We start from the raw sequence: 16,290 nt of genomic DNA on the forward strand, positions 1-16,290 counted from the left end.
GCAAAGACTATAAAACCTCTTGACGGCGCATCCAGTGCTTTGACGTTCGAAAACTATTAGTATTTTGTCGCCTATATAAGCTATCTGTATGAGTGACCATTTTAGTTTGTGTCCAAGTGTTAGACCTGTGCGCACGCTAAATTATCGTAAATTGTTAAAATTATTTTGCAATTAAAACGCATTAAAATGCCTTCTTGTGCGGTGAAGTGGTGTGGGAAACATTCCAAGACATCGAGTTACAAAAAGGATGGTATAACTTTTCACCGGTAAGTAAGCAGAACGATTATTTTATTTATTTTTGTAGGTTATACGAGATCTGTATGTGTCAAGATAAAATGGATGGCGGGTGACAGATGCAAAGGTGCAGAAACGCGCGTTTATGTCTTTTGGAAAAGTCTCTTTCTTTCATTAGTCAATTCTAATGCGGGTATCTCTTTCTTCCAATTTGTAGGTTTATCGTAAAAAATAGTGCTGTTACTTTTAGCTGAAGTCAATTCAAACAAATATCGATAATCACAAAATAAAATTTAAGAAAAATTATATGAAGAATTTCATTACTATTTTGCTCAATTAATTAAGTACATGTTTTCATTTTAGGTTTCCGAAGATTCCGGAACTAAAAGAAAAGTGGATGAATAAAATTAATAGGGAAAATTGGTTCCCAACGAAATACAGTGCTGTCTGTTCAAGGCACTTCACACCTGATTGTTTTGAGTATTTAAAACAACGTCGCCGTTTATTTAGTTCAGCAATACCAACAATGTTTCTACCAATTTTGGTACGATTTGTTTTATTGATAAAATGCTAAGAAAAGTCAAAACATAAATATAAAACATTATTTTATTACAGGCTTCACCTTATAGTTTGACTGAGTCTAATACTAACGTACCTGGGCCTTCGCATCACAATACCGGCCAAGTAAGTTGATTTTTTTTATGATAGGTCAGTGGATTAAATTTAATGTAACTGCGGTTGTTGTACCCGATATTTTCAATTTTAGAGTTTATCATCAAAAACAGAAGTGCATTCTGAAGTTAATACAATAATTGAAGACCAGACTCTTGCGCCGTGCGGTCTACTAGATGATAGTCACATTCTTAGGCCTTCCCATGTTTATGAAAGTCCCGTAAGCTTAATTTTATAATATTTCACATATTACTTTATAACTAAGTAGTTCTGTTAAGTCCACTATTAATATTTCTTATTATATTTTCAGAGTTCAACAATGAATACCAAAGTAATAGTAGACCCAGAAATTGGTGAGCTCAGTCCACGAAAACGCAAAATGAAACGACAAATAGACCATCTAATATATTCTCTAAATAACAAGAAAAAACATGTAAAGAGGCTTCAAGACAAAAATAGAGTGTTGGTAAAAAAAAATGCGAATCTAAAAGAAATTTTAAATACATTGTCTCAAAAATCTTATATAACCGAAGAAAATGAAAATATTTTATCCTGCATAGGTGTACAAAATCGAGAACTAGTTAAACGTCAAATACTTAAATCTAAAACAGGACATATGCCAAAACTAAAATACTCTCCAGAATTACGAGCGTTCGCTTTGACACTGCATTTCTATTCGCCAAAGGCATATAATTTTGTAAGAAAAACATTTAGTACATGTTTACCAGCCACGAGCACGCTCAGAAAGTGGTATCAGTCGGTTGATGGTAAACCAGGGTTTACGAAAGAGGCGATTGATGCCATTAAAATCAAAGCGACAGAATCAAAACAAAAACTTTACGCTACTATTATATTTGATGAAATGGCTATAAGAAGCGGAGTCGAATATCACCCCCAAGGCCGGAGGTATTATGGCCACGTTAGTTTCGGTACCAGCTTGGAAACAGATTGCCAAGATGAAGCCAAGGAAGCACTAGTATTTTTGTTGGTACCGATCAACGCTTCCTGGAAAATTCCAATTGGATATTTTTTAATAAATGGCGTTAACTCTGAGCAGAAAGTGGCTCTTTTAACGGAAGCCATTCATTTAGTAGAAGAAGCTGGTGTTGGAATTAAAGCTGTCACATTTGACGGTTGTCCAGCGAATTTGACGATGGCCAAAAAGTTAGGCTGTTCTTTTGAAGGTAGTAATTTCAATACTACCTTTAAAAACCCCAGCAATGATGATAAAATTGCAGTATTTCTAGATCCGGCGCACATGATAAAGCTAATAAGAAATGCGTTCGAGTGCTATAAAAATTTTCAAGACAAACATGGTGAGACCATTTCCTGGCAACACCTTGTAAATTTACATAATTTGCAAGAAGCAGAAAATTTTCATCTTGCTAATCGCATCAGAGCAGCTCACATATTTTTTAAAAGTAAAATAATGAAAGTGAGCTTGGCTACCCAAATTTTTAGCAAGAGTGTGTCAGATTCACTCATGTTTTGCAAGGAACAACTCAATTTACGGGAATTTGAGCAGGTTACACCGACAGCACGTTTTTTGGACTTGATAAATGACCTATTTGATATCCTAGACTCGCATACCCACGGTTACGGCCTGAAAAGGGCGGTAAATGTTGAAAATGCAACCAATGTGCTAGTAAAACTTAGGGCTTCAAAAGATACTTTATTAAACTTGTCTACTCAGATAAAAATAAAAAATACTGATCAAACTGTTCTACTCATAAAATCACCAAGATATACTGGATTTCTAGGATTTTGTGTATGTATCGAAAGTGCGATATACCTTATCCAGGACCTCGTTGTAAATCCAAACTACGCATTAAAATACTTACCACTCCACAAAATCAGCCAGGATCATTTGGAGCATTTTTTTGGAAGTGTAAGATGTCATGGGGGTTCAAACAATAATCCCAGCGCTCGACAGTTCGAGAGTATTTATAAAAAGCTTCTCACCTATGCACAAATAAGAAATAGCGGCAGTGGAAATTGCTCTGCTTTACATCAAATGTCTATTTTGCAATGTACATCACCAGTGGATCGTATCAATGTCACAACACGATACAGAGACCTTACAGACACACATGAAAAGTCAATTGAAAGCGAAAATGTAGATTTTCCTGAACTTGAAGATCTTACACACGTTTCAGAATTTGGTGAAAGGGTTCTTGAATACATGGCCGGCTACACCGTCCATGCATTGATAAAGAAATTAAAATGTCAAACGTGTATTGGAGCTTTGATTGGCTTAGAAAATGTTAACTCCTTACAGTACCAAAAAGATCTAAATAAGAACAAGTTACTTTATGGTTCCACCACCGTTATAGAAATTTGTCGCCGTTGTGAAATGTACATAAAGAGGGCGATCAAAGAAAACGGATCCAAAGTACTGCCCTCAAAATGTAATACAGATTACTTCATCCGATTAGTTATGAAATCGTTCATCGGGAAAAAATTATTCCCGGAAATATTATTTCATCAATTTGAAGTAGAAAGCTCTAATCACTTGATTGATTTAACAAAATGCATAATCCAAAAGTACGTAGACGCTCGATTGTCATTTTTAACTAAGCACAATCAGGACCCTAAAGCTTTTATACGCAAAACTTACACTAAACTTATTCATTTTAAAAATCAGTAATAACTTATTTCGGTTTGTTCATTAATATTTAAATTCTAGTTTTTCGTTACCACCACCTTTACTATAATATCATTTTGAGAGCGTCAGAATTGTGAGTGTTTTTTTAAGAACTCTTAATTAAATCTCTTTGGCTTTGAAAGTTTTGAAGGTTTGTGTTTGTTTGTGTCTTTAAAATTAAAAAAAATACGGTTGGATAAAGTTGATTAAACATTTTATTTTTGTTTGGTGTATCATTTTTTATCCTAATGGTACTACTTTACATACCTACTGTGCACATTACCTACCACCACCTACAACCACATCAAGTTGCATATCTATTTCACAACCTCAATAATAAGGGCCGTTCTAGTACATTTTGCACATGGCAATTATAGATTATATGAAGTTTTTAACAAAATCACATTTATACATTATTTTATTTTACCATCATTACCTTTCATTTAAATAGGGTATTTCTACGACTATTTGTATAGTCGAATTAAAAGAATCATAAAGTCGATTTATCGATATCGATTAATTTGGAAAAAAATTATTGAACGGCACTTTGCAGAAATATTTGTACTGACATTGTTGCATTAGCCAATCACAAGCGCGCATTTTTCTTCACTCCCCGACCCGCTGTTGTGAGTCGCGTTCTTAGAAGAAATAAGCCTATCGGCTCTCAAGTGGTTAGATTCTCTTTGGATTTAGGTAATACGGTTACCGCTTCAGGTTAATTCTCTTCCATTGTAACACAGCCGTAACCTTTTATTGACCTAAATTACTGTAATAAGGTTTCATTACGTTAGATTGGGGTAGATTTTTGGTTTTCTATTATTAAATAAATAAATATAAATATAAATCTTGGGACAACTCACACATGGTTATCTGATCCCAAGCTAAGCAGAGCTTGTGTTATGGTAACCAGACAACTGATAAACTTACTTATATATTTCTAAATACATAAATAATATAGATAAATTACACCCAGACACAGAACAAATGATGGTGCTCATCACACAACATTTGTTCTGGGTGGGAATCGAACCCACGACCTCCGATATAGCAGTCAGGGTCACTAACCACTAGACCAACAGGCCAGTCAATTATTTGGTCAATTTACGGTTTTCTATTATTCTATTGTGATAGTTTCCTATGCCTGGTATAAATGGACTTTTGGATTTGTTACTAGGTATTTCATATTGGTAGATCTAGAAGGGGCCTCCCCCTTGGTAGCCTACTCCTACAATGTATTTCCTTTGAATTGACTAAATGTTACAGCAACTTTTAATCTGACTGCAGTCAATGATCTAGCCTTTTGTAAAGTATTAGTAACCCGCTGGAACTAGAGCCCGAAACTAGTTGGCTGATCCTGATAAATACGCTTATGTTAAGCCTGTTAAGTTTAAAAAAAAAAACTTTGACAAATCTGTTCTTGAATTGTTTCAGTGATGCTACCTAAACTTTTACAAAGATTTTTTCAGGCCGTGAGAATTCGAGCAAGAAATTCTAAACTGGATTTTTTTTGATGATTTTGAGACGATTTCGATAACTTCAGAGTTTCCTGTGTTTTTTTGCGTATATAGCAAATGATTGTTTAGTTTTAAATTACAATATATTAAATGTTGTACTTAAGAGTTCCCTTACATATCCCTTATTCATTTAATTACTAAGTCTAGAAGCCGCATTCAATAAGACACCATACGGTAAGTGACGTCATAAAATGACAATGCGTTTCTACAAATCCACTTAACAATACGGAGATATTTAACTGAGCATTCTCGAATACGAAAACTTTAACAATTTGCGTTCATCAACATCTTCATGAGTTCAATTATTTCTTTTGTAAACCTATCAATCAATGCACTTACATTTCATCTAATAAAAATCATAACAAAAGCATTCTTAACAAAGCGATCGTTTATCTGACGTCACAGAGTCCGCTGACGTCATCACTCATAAAAAATAAACAAATGAACAACTGGCACCGCCCTTTACGTGAAACAATAGATACTATATACATTCCTTCTGTTCTTAAATAGATTCTTAAATAGAATCTCTGCGACTTTCAACCAGCTTGGTTTAAAGAATGGTTAAAAATTACGACTCATATAAAATACTAGCTGTTGCCCGCAACTTCGTCCGCGTGGTTAGAAGATATAACTTATGATTTATATCTGCCCTGCTTTTTTCCACATTTTCCATTGTATCTTCGCTCCTATTAGTGGCAGCGTGATGATTTATAGCCTAAAACCTTCCTTGATGAATGGTCTATTCAACACAAAAAGATTTTATTCAATTTAAACCAGTAGTTCCTGAGATTAGCGTGTTCAAACAAACAAACAAACTCTTCAGCTTTATATATTAGTATAGATTTGTATTGAAAACATGTATTTCTTAAATATAACACAATTGCCCTAGTGAAGGAGAAAAATTAAACAGTAAAAGGCTGCGTTTCCACCAGAGATGTGTCATGGAAATGAATCGTGCGAGGATGTCCGCTGAGCCGTTTCTACCAGAGCTGTGCTGACCGAGGCGAAGTAGTACAATTACTCGTATATTACCAAAAATCAAAACAACATCAAATTTTCTATTCCGCAGTTAGAAAGTCATGACAGCAACTCCCAAATTGGCATTAGGTTGGTACTCCTGCTGCAATTTAAATAATTTGATAAGGAATCTAATGGCGTGATTTTTTATTGTTATTCTATTGAACTGGGGACCTACCACCGTAACCTAAAGTAAAATTAATAAAGTTACATGTCAAAGATGAAGAGGGATGGCGCTATACACTATGTCATGCTGTCTTGCTTCCACCAATACAATAGAAAACTTTGTGTAACCTGACCATTTATTTCACTTATAATGAGTAATATGACTTTTATTGAATTCCGTGATTCACTTTCATTAATTATTTCTTGTGGATTAAATTAATTATGAAAATGTTGTCTGTTAAACTTTTGACGGTGTTAATTAAAACTTTTATCGAATTTGATTGGAAATTTAATACTTTTTAACCTGTGAACACTTCTTAAGGAAAGTTCTTAGGAATTTACTTGCTATAACAAAAATAATTGAGGTTTTGCTGTTTTTAAAGAAGATTTAAGTAATTAAATTGTAATGAACAATAAATGAATAGTGTGGAAAGTGTGGTTATTGTGGTGATTTATTAATAGTAGTTACCTATGCGGTTAGGATACATTTAAAGATTGACGTTTCTTTTTTTAAAATTGTATCAAAATCCGATGTTAAAGAGATTTGTTACTTATATTTTTAAAGTTCCATATCTTAACGGTAAAATTGAAATCCTATAACTTTTCACCAGTTTGTTTCTTCAGAGGCGATGTATTTCTGTTGATGCTGTAACTTAAATTGATAATGAACGTCGAAGTAAGCTATACGGTAATCAATTTTATGGGTGAAAGATTTTGATTGCAAATAAATCCTATTAAAAGTCCCGACTCAATCTTGACCTTGCAAATACTTATATCCCATTTTAAGTCCCGACTCGAACTTGACCGGTTTTATTTAAGGCCAGGCAGCATTACTCCGATTGAAAACATTACTGGCAACTTATTTATTTAGCTTAAGAGCCATCCTTGTAGCTTTGTCTTTGTTCGAAATTCAAACTTACAGAGACAGGGTCTGCTACTGAAAGTGATATCACCGTACTATGATTTCTCATCGCAAGATTGTTGATATTGAACAAGCGAGACAACGATACAAGGTTTAGACTACCATCTCGCTCCCACAATGAAAGCATTCTCATTTTTGTTGATAGTAATCGCGGTATACCTTGTTTTCGGCCATTGCCGTATTCTGCTACTAAATTATTTACCGCCAATGAAGGTCAGTGGTCCGTTCGATAAAAAATGACATCACAATCAAATCGTCTAGTTTCGTAACCATTTGTAACATTGTTGTGATTAACTGTATCATTTACTACAATAGAAGAGATCACATAAATAACAATTAATTAATCTTTGAGTCCGCCATTTTCCGTCAAATCAATCTTTGGAACAATTATATCAAAAGTTTAAAACAGAAGTTAAGGATTACCTACTTACATGTATTTGTACCTCCTTGAACTTTGGGGAGTAATGTTATGCAAACTTTTTGCGTCTTAAAATAAATTCATAACGTAAAACCGCAGCCGGAAAACCTATGCGGCAATTTAAAAAAAAGCTCGTCTACCATTTTGTTTTCTTTTTTTTAATAAATCGTTATCTATGTTATATACGTTATAATGACTATCTAAGACTAAAAATAGAAATTTGTCATTGGCCAACACAAACCGTGAAGAGCCAGAAAAAAAAAAAAAAAAAAAAAAAATAGAAATGCTCTTGATATCGGTTACCTTGGCAAGAAGGACTCATTTTTTTAAATTGAAGCTCAGACTCCTTGTTTAGTTGTGGTGTTAAATAGTATCTACAAATTCTACTAAAATTCAAAACATAAAAGTTTGTATGTATGTTTGTTACTCTTTCCCGCAAAAACTACTGGACGGATTTAGACGAAACTTGGTAGAAAGATTAACACAAAGAATATTTTTATCAAGATTGTATGTTCCCGTGGGATCATTGTCGATTTGCTGGCAACAGCTAGTTGATAATACCTAATATCAGTAATAGAACCTCTACCTTACTGGTCACATTTGTAAATGATATGATAATGTCGCTACTAGTTAAACTTAATACCATAATTGTTTATAGAAAAAAACAATGATTTATATGCAATGCTGTAAAACAAGTTATCGGCATTAAATTTATTTATGATTGTTACAAGTTTCTGCGAATATGATACGAGAATGGCTGCATTAATTAATTTCTAGTGTCTAGTACTCGATAACTCACTAATGACACACGTACCTACCACTCTACGTCATTACAATTAACGATCCTGGCAGACATATTGCGAACTGTCAGTGATTAAAAAATGAATGAAACCTTTGTGTGTCAACCTTCATCGTTTAATAAAACCGGCCAAGTGTGAATCAAGATTTGCAACACTGTTTCACTTAGACTAAAAAAACATATTTAGAACAAAATTTGGTCACCTTTTAAAATTACGTGTTTATGACTATACCTAGTACTACGGCGTTTTTCATTGCTTGTTGTGATAACACCTACAGAAATACATATTCTGTAAACAATCAACTATACCTTTTGCAATCACGGTTCATGAGATGCAGGCTAGTGCTAGACAGACGTGCATAAAGCGGAGCAGAGAGTCTCAGCTCAGTAATAGGCCGATTTTGTCCTTTGGGTACAGAACCCTAGAAAGGTTAAGTAAATAATAATAATGATAGGTTGAAAGGCAAATTCCTTTGCGTAAAAGAATATACAATATGGCGGTTAAGATTATATTACTATTTAAATGTCGCAATTTATAAACATGGCCTAAGTATTGTAATATAAAATGCCTTTATTATAATATTTATTGCTAGTTAAAGAAGTTTACGATCATCTGGTAAACATGTGGAACAATATCATAATATATCATCAAGGTCAACATTATAATGGATAAAAAGGTCGCTTTATCATATGCGTGTAATTCGTGATTGTCAATATTTCAAATGCTGTTCAATTTAAATTACGGATAAAACATTATTACAAATGGAAATGGTACTAAAATTTAAAATTTATTTTTTCACGCATACGTCATTAAACAAAGCTGCAACGTGGGAGGCAAAAATTTAAATAAAGAACTTTTTGACACCGAAGATTTAAAAATAAAACTTTGTGTAACGCCATCTTGCCTCCTTAAAGTTTGTATTTAATTTTATTGTTCTTCTTAAGTGAGGCATCAACTTCAATAATATGGTTAATATCATTCAGTAAATACTTAATTGTAAGTTTATAAATCGTGTAGTTTGTTTATTATCTAAACCAATGAACCCGATTACTACGAAAAGTTAAGAAAACATAATAATGAGCGAATCGTAAACATCACGCGTGGACTGTGCTAAGTAGATTATAATTTATATAAAAAAAAGAACTCACATCCTGTTGTTAAATATTATTTGATCTTTATTACAAAGTTGTGTAAGGATTCAGACAGAAATTTTAGATTTAAGAACGACTAAATAAGAGTTTGATTCCATCCTTTCATATGACTAAAAGTACATACCATATACCATCTGCTTCCGTAAGGAAACATAAGCATTTTAGGTACATAATAGTTATTCTTAATCGACTTGAACAAAAGAGAAGATTCTCAATGTTTCTGTATTTATCATTTCCAAAACTCTGTCAATAAGCAAAGTGCTAAAAATTGTATAGTAAACTTACAGCTCTTAATTCTTATTCGAGAATATCGTGTTGCCCAAGTAACTGGGTTGAGGAGGTCAGATAGACAGTCGCTCCTCGTAAAACACTGGTACTAAGCTGCATCCAGTTTAACTGGAAGCCCACCTCAACATAGTTGACTGCAACTGTTTATCTTTCCCTAATAAGTTAGAATAAGTTGTCCCCGTTTCACGACAGCGTCAGAAAGTCTGATGATTCAATTCCTATTTGAAATTGTATAATAGGATGTGGTATGATTCACTCTATTTTATCTTTTAATAATGATGTATTGTGTGACATTGTGTTTTATCACTATTCCAGTTAAACTTAAACATTTGCTAAAATCATATGATTTGTTCATTGTCGTCATTCGGACGTTGATAGAAAGTGATTTTTTTTGTGTGTGATGCAATGATTCATGCTGCATGAATACTTTGTTTTACAATGTTTGTAAACAAACTCCGGTCAAAAGTCTCACTTAATATTATAATGCTGAAGAGTTTATTTGGTTATTTGAACGCGCTAATATCGGGAACTGATAGTCCGATTTAAAATCTTTCAGTGTTCGATATTTCATATAATTTGTTTTCAGTTTGTCGTAAATATTCAATATAATCTTAGCTTGTTTATTGAGGAAGGCTATATGTTTGTTTATCATCACGCTATGACAAACAGGAGCAAAACAGCAATTGAATATGTTACAAAAACGGGGAGATATTGAGTGCACTGTAAAACGATTAACGTTTTTGAAAATTCCTAACTTATAGATACTTTCGTAGCCGTCCAGACGAAGTCGCGTGCATCAGCTAGTTTTATATAAGCGCTTTTGCTGATCTTGATTCTGTTAGGAATGGGTCTCCTGATATTGCCACAAAAAGTATTTATTATGTCGTGTGTTGATAGGACACAACCATTTTTGAGGACGCCCCACAACCTAACCAGGTTTGTGGGGCGTCCTCAAAAATGGTTGAACCCATGAGTTAGTCGAGGCATGCATGCCGCTTGATGGCTTGCTCAAATTTCAACTTTTCATGGTACCTACTCTACTCAAAAGATCTAGGCAATACTTTGTTCATGCACTTATACTCGAAATAATTAAACAATTGACTGGACTTTAATAAAAAGCAACGACTCCTGTATATGTTTCGAAATCTCTTCTCAGGGTATATTAAATTATATAAAGAGTAAATATAGGTATTTATAAATACATTCTTATCATAATATATGTATTATGTAGATTCTCATATCTCTTGATCATTAACCGACGCTGAGAACTGGATCGGTTTTAAACAAGTTTTGCAAATTTGAAGGTCATTAGCATAAGATGAGGTTGACCTTGAAGTTTATAAGCCTTATCGGAATGATCTTTAAACAAAATATTTTTAAATCAGTAATTGATTTAAAAACTATAATATATAATAATAAGAATATATCTAACATAAGTGATAACATATCAATAAATAAAGTTCCTAACCTGTCCTACGTATAAAATAATGTAATGGCGGATGACATTAGCATATAAAAACGTCATAAAAGGCCAAAGACAATATATAAGGCAAAGGTACCTGCATTCAGCCATCCAGGAAAAACGTCCAAGGTAAATTAATTTACCTGTTTGTTAATGAATGACAAAAGCTATGTCAATATCGCTCATTCAAATAAATATATGACATTTAATGGGAGTTAAGTAATTAGTTGGAGAAAATGCAGCTGTTTTGTATAATATACTGCTAAGTAGCTACAGCTGATAGTAGAAATTTAAGGCTACATTGTTTGTGAATATGGGAGCTAGAAGGAAAAATGAAGATTAAAATATACTGTACAAATAAAAGTTGCTCTGTACGTTATGTATATTATTTATTTTGTATTCATATTAAGTTTAATATAGTTTTAAATTAGTAATTTTGTTTACTTAGCCTTATCGTATACTTTTTTGTTTCATGAACACAAAGGCATAGGCGTCATTTATACAGCCTATAATTACTTATTGATGACCACTGCAGGTAAATTCTTTCATTAACAACAATAGCAATTTCGTTAACACTAATGGCAAAAAACAATAATATTAAAACGCTTTGAATTCAAACTCAATTTAAAAATTACTCAATGTCAGTTGTAAAAGTTAGTTATTACGTATGACAAAGATAATTAGAGGAAAGTGCCTTAGACAGCTATTCTGCTGGAGAAGTTCGCCAAATATACTGTGTACTGAGGCTGAGCTATCTGTCCGCCTGACTGTCACCAGGCTGTATCTCATAAACCATGACAGTTGACAGTTTTTTTTAAGATAGAGTTTTCATTTTGCCGCCATCAAATAACAAAATGATTTTAAGGAACTGTCATAACGTGGTATGGTCATAAATTTGATGGGAGACTTCTTGAGCCTACCGACTCGCACTTGACCGGTATTAATGCATTGAATAAGCAAATTCTATGGTCAGGAAAATCGCTCCCATTCAATTTACGATTTCACAAGCCGGAGCACGTACGCTATCAAAAAAGTACATTTTTTAATTGCGCTATCTAATATTTGCAATTGTCCTATGTAAATCCAAACCGTTAACCGTAAGCCTACGTATGTATAATGATAATTTAACGAGATCAGACAATTCATTTTTACTTGAAATCTACCGGGTTTAATGTAAATTGGTAATAAAAGGGTATTGCAACCGTTCAAGAGTGACAGAGTTCTACACGGTGTAGAGTGCCGTCTCCCTTACACAACTGCAATAATATTAATTAAAGAGGAAGGCCTTTATTTCGTGAATTCGTACTTAATCGTATCGATTACCACAGTAAAAAAGACAGGTTTGAACTCCCAAAGTTCTTTTTTTAACTCCCGTACTAAGCATTTTAATCCTAGTATCGGGGGGGGGGGGGCACAAACATTCGTGACACATGTACAAATGCACCAAGACTCAGGACAAGCATTCGTGGATCACACAAATGCTTGTCCTACGCGGCGATCGAACCCGCGACACGTCGCGCCCAGTGCGTTTTGCATGGTGACCTCGACCACTCGGCTATACGTGCAGTCTAAGTCATATCCTATTAAATCTTAAATCCCCATTTTAATAGGTACAATCGCCGGCACCAAAAATAAACAAACTTCGTAACAATGTACTTGCAATGTCAAGAGTGACATAACACATACCTTTGTCTATGGTTCACGAACAACAAGGCCTTGACTTGGCTGTATAACGCTGGTCATTGTGCCGTTTATTTTAAATAGGAAGAGAAAAAAGTTACATGTCATTATGTACTTGTTTTATTTTTCAAGGCCGTATTGCAGCGTATTCTCAAGGCAGTTTGTTAAAACTAAACTATGGCGTTGTATTTACGTATAATAGTACCTGATCCGTACCCCTCTTGCGGTATTTTTTAGTCTATGACAGTCACAAATTTCTTAATTTTCTATGGGTAAAACGGTTTTCAAAATCGGTTCAGTGGTTGCTGAAATCACCTCTGTAACGTCATAAACCTTTAACTTTACCCCATTTAAATATAAGTTCCCGTGTTATTGTACTAAGTCAAACAGTGCAGTCTGCTTGCGACCACGACCACTACAACCGGATAAAAACGTCGAGTCATTTAAGTAAATTCTTACATGTTGCGCGCTAAGCTAACAACGCTGTAGTCTTAATATTATTATAGTTTATAGGTAGCCTACACTGTGAGAAGCAAATTAACTTCTTATTGTGTGTGCTGACTGTTAATTAAATCTGTCATTTAATCACTCATTACGACTATGATTGATTGGGCAAAAGACCGATGGCATATGCTTCTGGGTTCGAAAAAAGATGTTGAGCCGTTAGGGAGAGCTCAGGTTTTGAGTAGTTCACCGGACTTGACCGCGACCTATGCTACTCTGTGTTTATATATTTTTTAAACACGACAAGAGCAGTAAAGCCTTTACTCCTCATGCTGTGGGGGTTTCACAAACGTTCAAGTCACATGCACAAAAACACAGAGACTCATAACAGGCATTCGTGGATCACACAAATGCTTGTCCACACGGGGATCGTACCCGCGAAACGGAGCGCACTGAGGGGTTAGTTGGTGCAGTAAGTATAGTTCTCATGTCGTGGGGGTTTCTCAAACATTCAAGTCACATGCACAAAGGACACACGACTTTTTCCCTCGAAACCAAAAAAGGTCTTTGATGCACAACTTTATTTAGAGCTCACTGACAAAATAACGATTAAAATGAAACTCTTTGCTAAACAAAAGTAAAAGTTTCTATTTCAAATAAGTAGACCGTTTTCCAGGTACTTTTAAAACGTTGCAGTATTTACTCTAGACCTGCATGTTGTTGTTTGCTATGACGTAGCATGCGATATGTGATTGAGAATAAGAATAAGAGAGAATATGATTTGTGATTTGTTGTTTTGGTTGCAAGACCGTTTTGAAAGTGTTTTGATGCCATTGAGCACTGGCTCTTAAACTCAATGTAAATGAATGCTGAAATTTAATCTAAAACTTGGTTATGACTTACGACCTTGATATTCGGCAGTAGTTTCACTAGGAACACGAATCGTATGTTCTAATTGTAAATATATTTCCTCATTTCTATTTTCTTATTTGCATGTATTAATATTGATTATTGATATTACTTCTCATTTAGTTTTTATATCCGTTTTCCATGACAATCTTAAAATGGGGAACGCCTCACCCTGCAATTGTCAGTCTGATTTTTTGTATAGATGAGTATTGCATAGTACAGAACCCTTAAGACCAAGTTGCTGAAGCCAACATGCCAACAAGTTGAGAAAAGGTAAAATAGTTTTACTCTACAAATATAATTTATTAATTTCCAGTGAGGACCCAGTTACTGATCAAACAAAAGTCCTGTATGAGAAAACTGGAATTTCAAAATAACTGCAAGAAAAAATATATAAATCTACGTTACTATTGCTAATCTGTTTTTTTTTCAACCTTTTATTAGACACCCATATTGCCGGGATAAGAAAAAAACACCCCCTATTTTACATCGTTTTGAAAAGTTATCAACTAATCAATCAATAGGTATCAATATAATTCCCATTCTTATTGGAAACAATTCAATTGCCTTTACACTTCATCAATATATTATCATTATGATATAATTGTTACAGCTTATCTTGAAACATGCGTATCGTAGATATTAATAAACACCTATAGCTATCCACTTGATAATATATGATATCTATGTAATGTCTACTTGGCAGTTTCATTATCATTTCCATTCGATTTAGACAAAAAATAGCGTAAAAATGACATATAGTTCAATGTCGATAGCGCATTTTGTTTGGTGCTAAGCATTGCCAGGGGTGATGCGGCACGGCGTTTAACGTTTGGTCAGTAAGAGTCTGACACTACCCACTTTTTCCGCCGAGGAGGTCGCTAGAACTGCAACAGTCCTGACTTTGTGAGGTGGTGGCCAATGATTAGTCTAGGTCTATAGTCTAGGTCTTCGTTTGTAGTACCAGGCCAAGCGAAGTCTCCTAACACTTCGGCAATCGGTGCTTAGTTGTAACAACCTGCAAGAGAAATTGAAAGTTTTAACGTGCAATAACCCCCACCCACCCAATGAACTGCCTGTCTAGTAATTCATCACACACAAACGTTGGTAAGTACACCCAATAAATTATTTCAGCACAGGACCCTATAATACCAGCCACTTATTCTCAGACCTACCGAATAGGTCGGTATGTCAGTCATTCTGCATAGTCAATTAGTTCAAAAACAAACACTGTTTAAAGTTGTTCATCATTACCTAAATCCCTACTAATATTATAAATGTGAAAGTAACTCTGTCTGTCTGTCTGTTAGGCTTTCACGTCTAAACATTTGAACCAATTTTAATGACATTTGGTATAGAGATAGAGTTGACCTTGAGAAAGAACTTAGGATAGTGTTTATCCCGGTCTTTTGAAGAGTTCTCTTGGAATCGCGATACAACCGACATCGACGCGGGCGAAATGCTAGTACTACATAAACCCGATCGCAGGAAACATTAGCACAAATAATTCTCATATCTCAAGAAGTTATTTAATTCAATAATAAGATGTTAAGCTTGTGACGTCATCGCGATATATTTGCGTGTGCGAAGGTGAGCTCCAGCGCAGACGTGTCTGCCGCTCGCCCTTGACCGACGCCCGCGCACTGCGCCCGCGCATGTTACATTCATATTTTAAGTAGAGTAGCAGACTCGAGAGGTTTACTAATGTATTTTGTAAATAAGTTAAGAAAAGTATAATTTTAAAACAATAGGATTTATTTATACTTATTATTTGAATGAATTTAGTTTCTCGTTTCTTCATCATTCTAGCTTGTGTCTTGTTTTAACAAAAGAACTTATACGATTAATTTATTTAAAGTCCAATTAATTACTCTTTCCTAGAAGTTCAACAATTTGTTAAGGAGGCCATTCGTTTACTAATACAGTGGATCCTGATTTTATAATGAAATCGCAAGTTAAAAAGCGAAACA

The 16,290-nt window shown here is 34.3% G+C and overlaps 1 protein-coding gene across 2 annotated transcripts in view; it reads right to left on the reverse strand.

Moving 5' to 3' along the window:
* Positions 1-15,619, reverse strand: part of LOC113494286 — a 25,593-nt gene extending 9,974 nt beyond the window's left edge. Inside the window, exon 1 of one of the 2 annotated variants that reach the window (XR_003400642.1) lies at positions 15,182-15,619. The gene's annotated coding sequence lies outside the window, so the exon portion shown is untranslated. Of the gene's footprint in view, positions 1-9,822; positions 11,183-15,181 lie in introns of those variants that run through there. The other variant, XR_003400641.1, reaches the window with a different exon arrangement.
* Positions 15,620-16,290: the final 671 nt, after the last annotated feature.

This window comes from Trichoplusia ni, chromosome 5 (assembly GCF_003590095.1).
Source record: "Trichoplusia ni isolate ovarian cell line Hi5 chromosome 5, tn1, whole genome shotgun sequence".
NCBI lineage: Eukaryota > Metazoa > Arthropoda > Insecta > Lepidoptera > Noctuidae > Trichoplusia > Trichoplusia ni.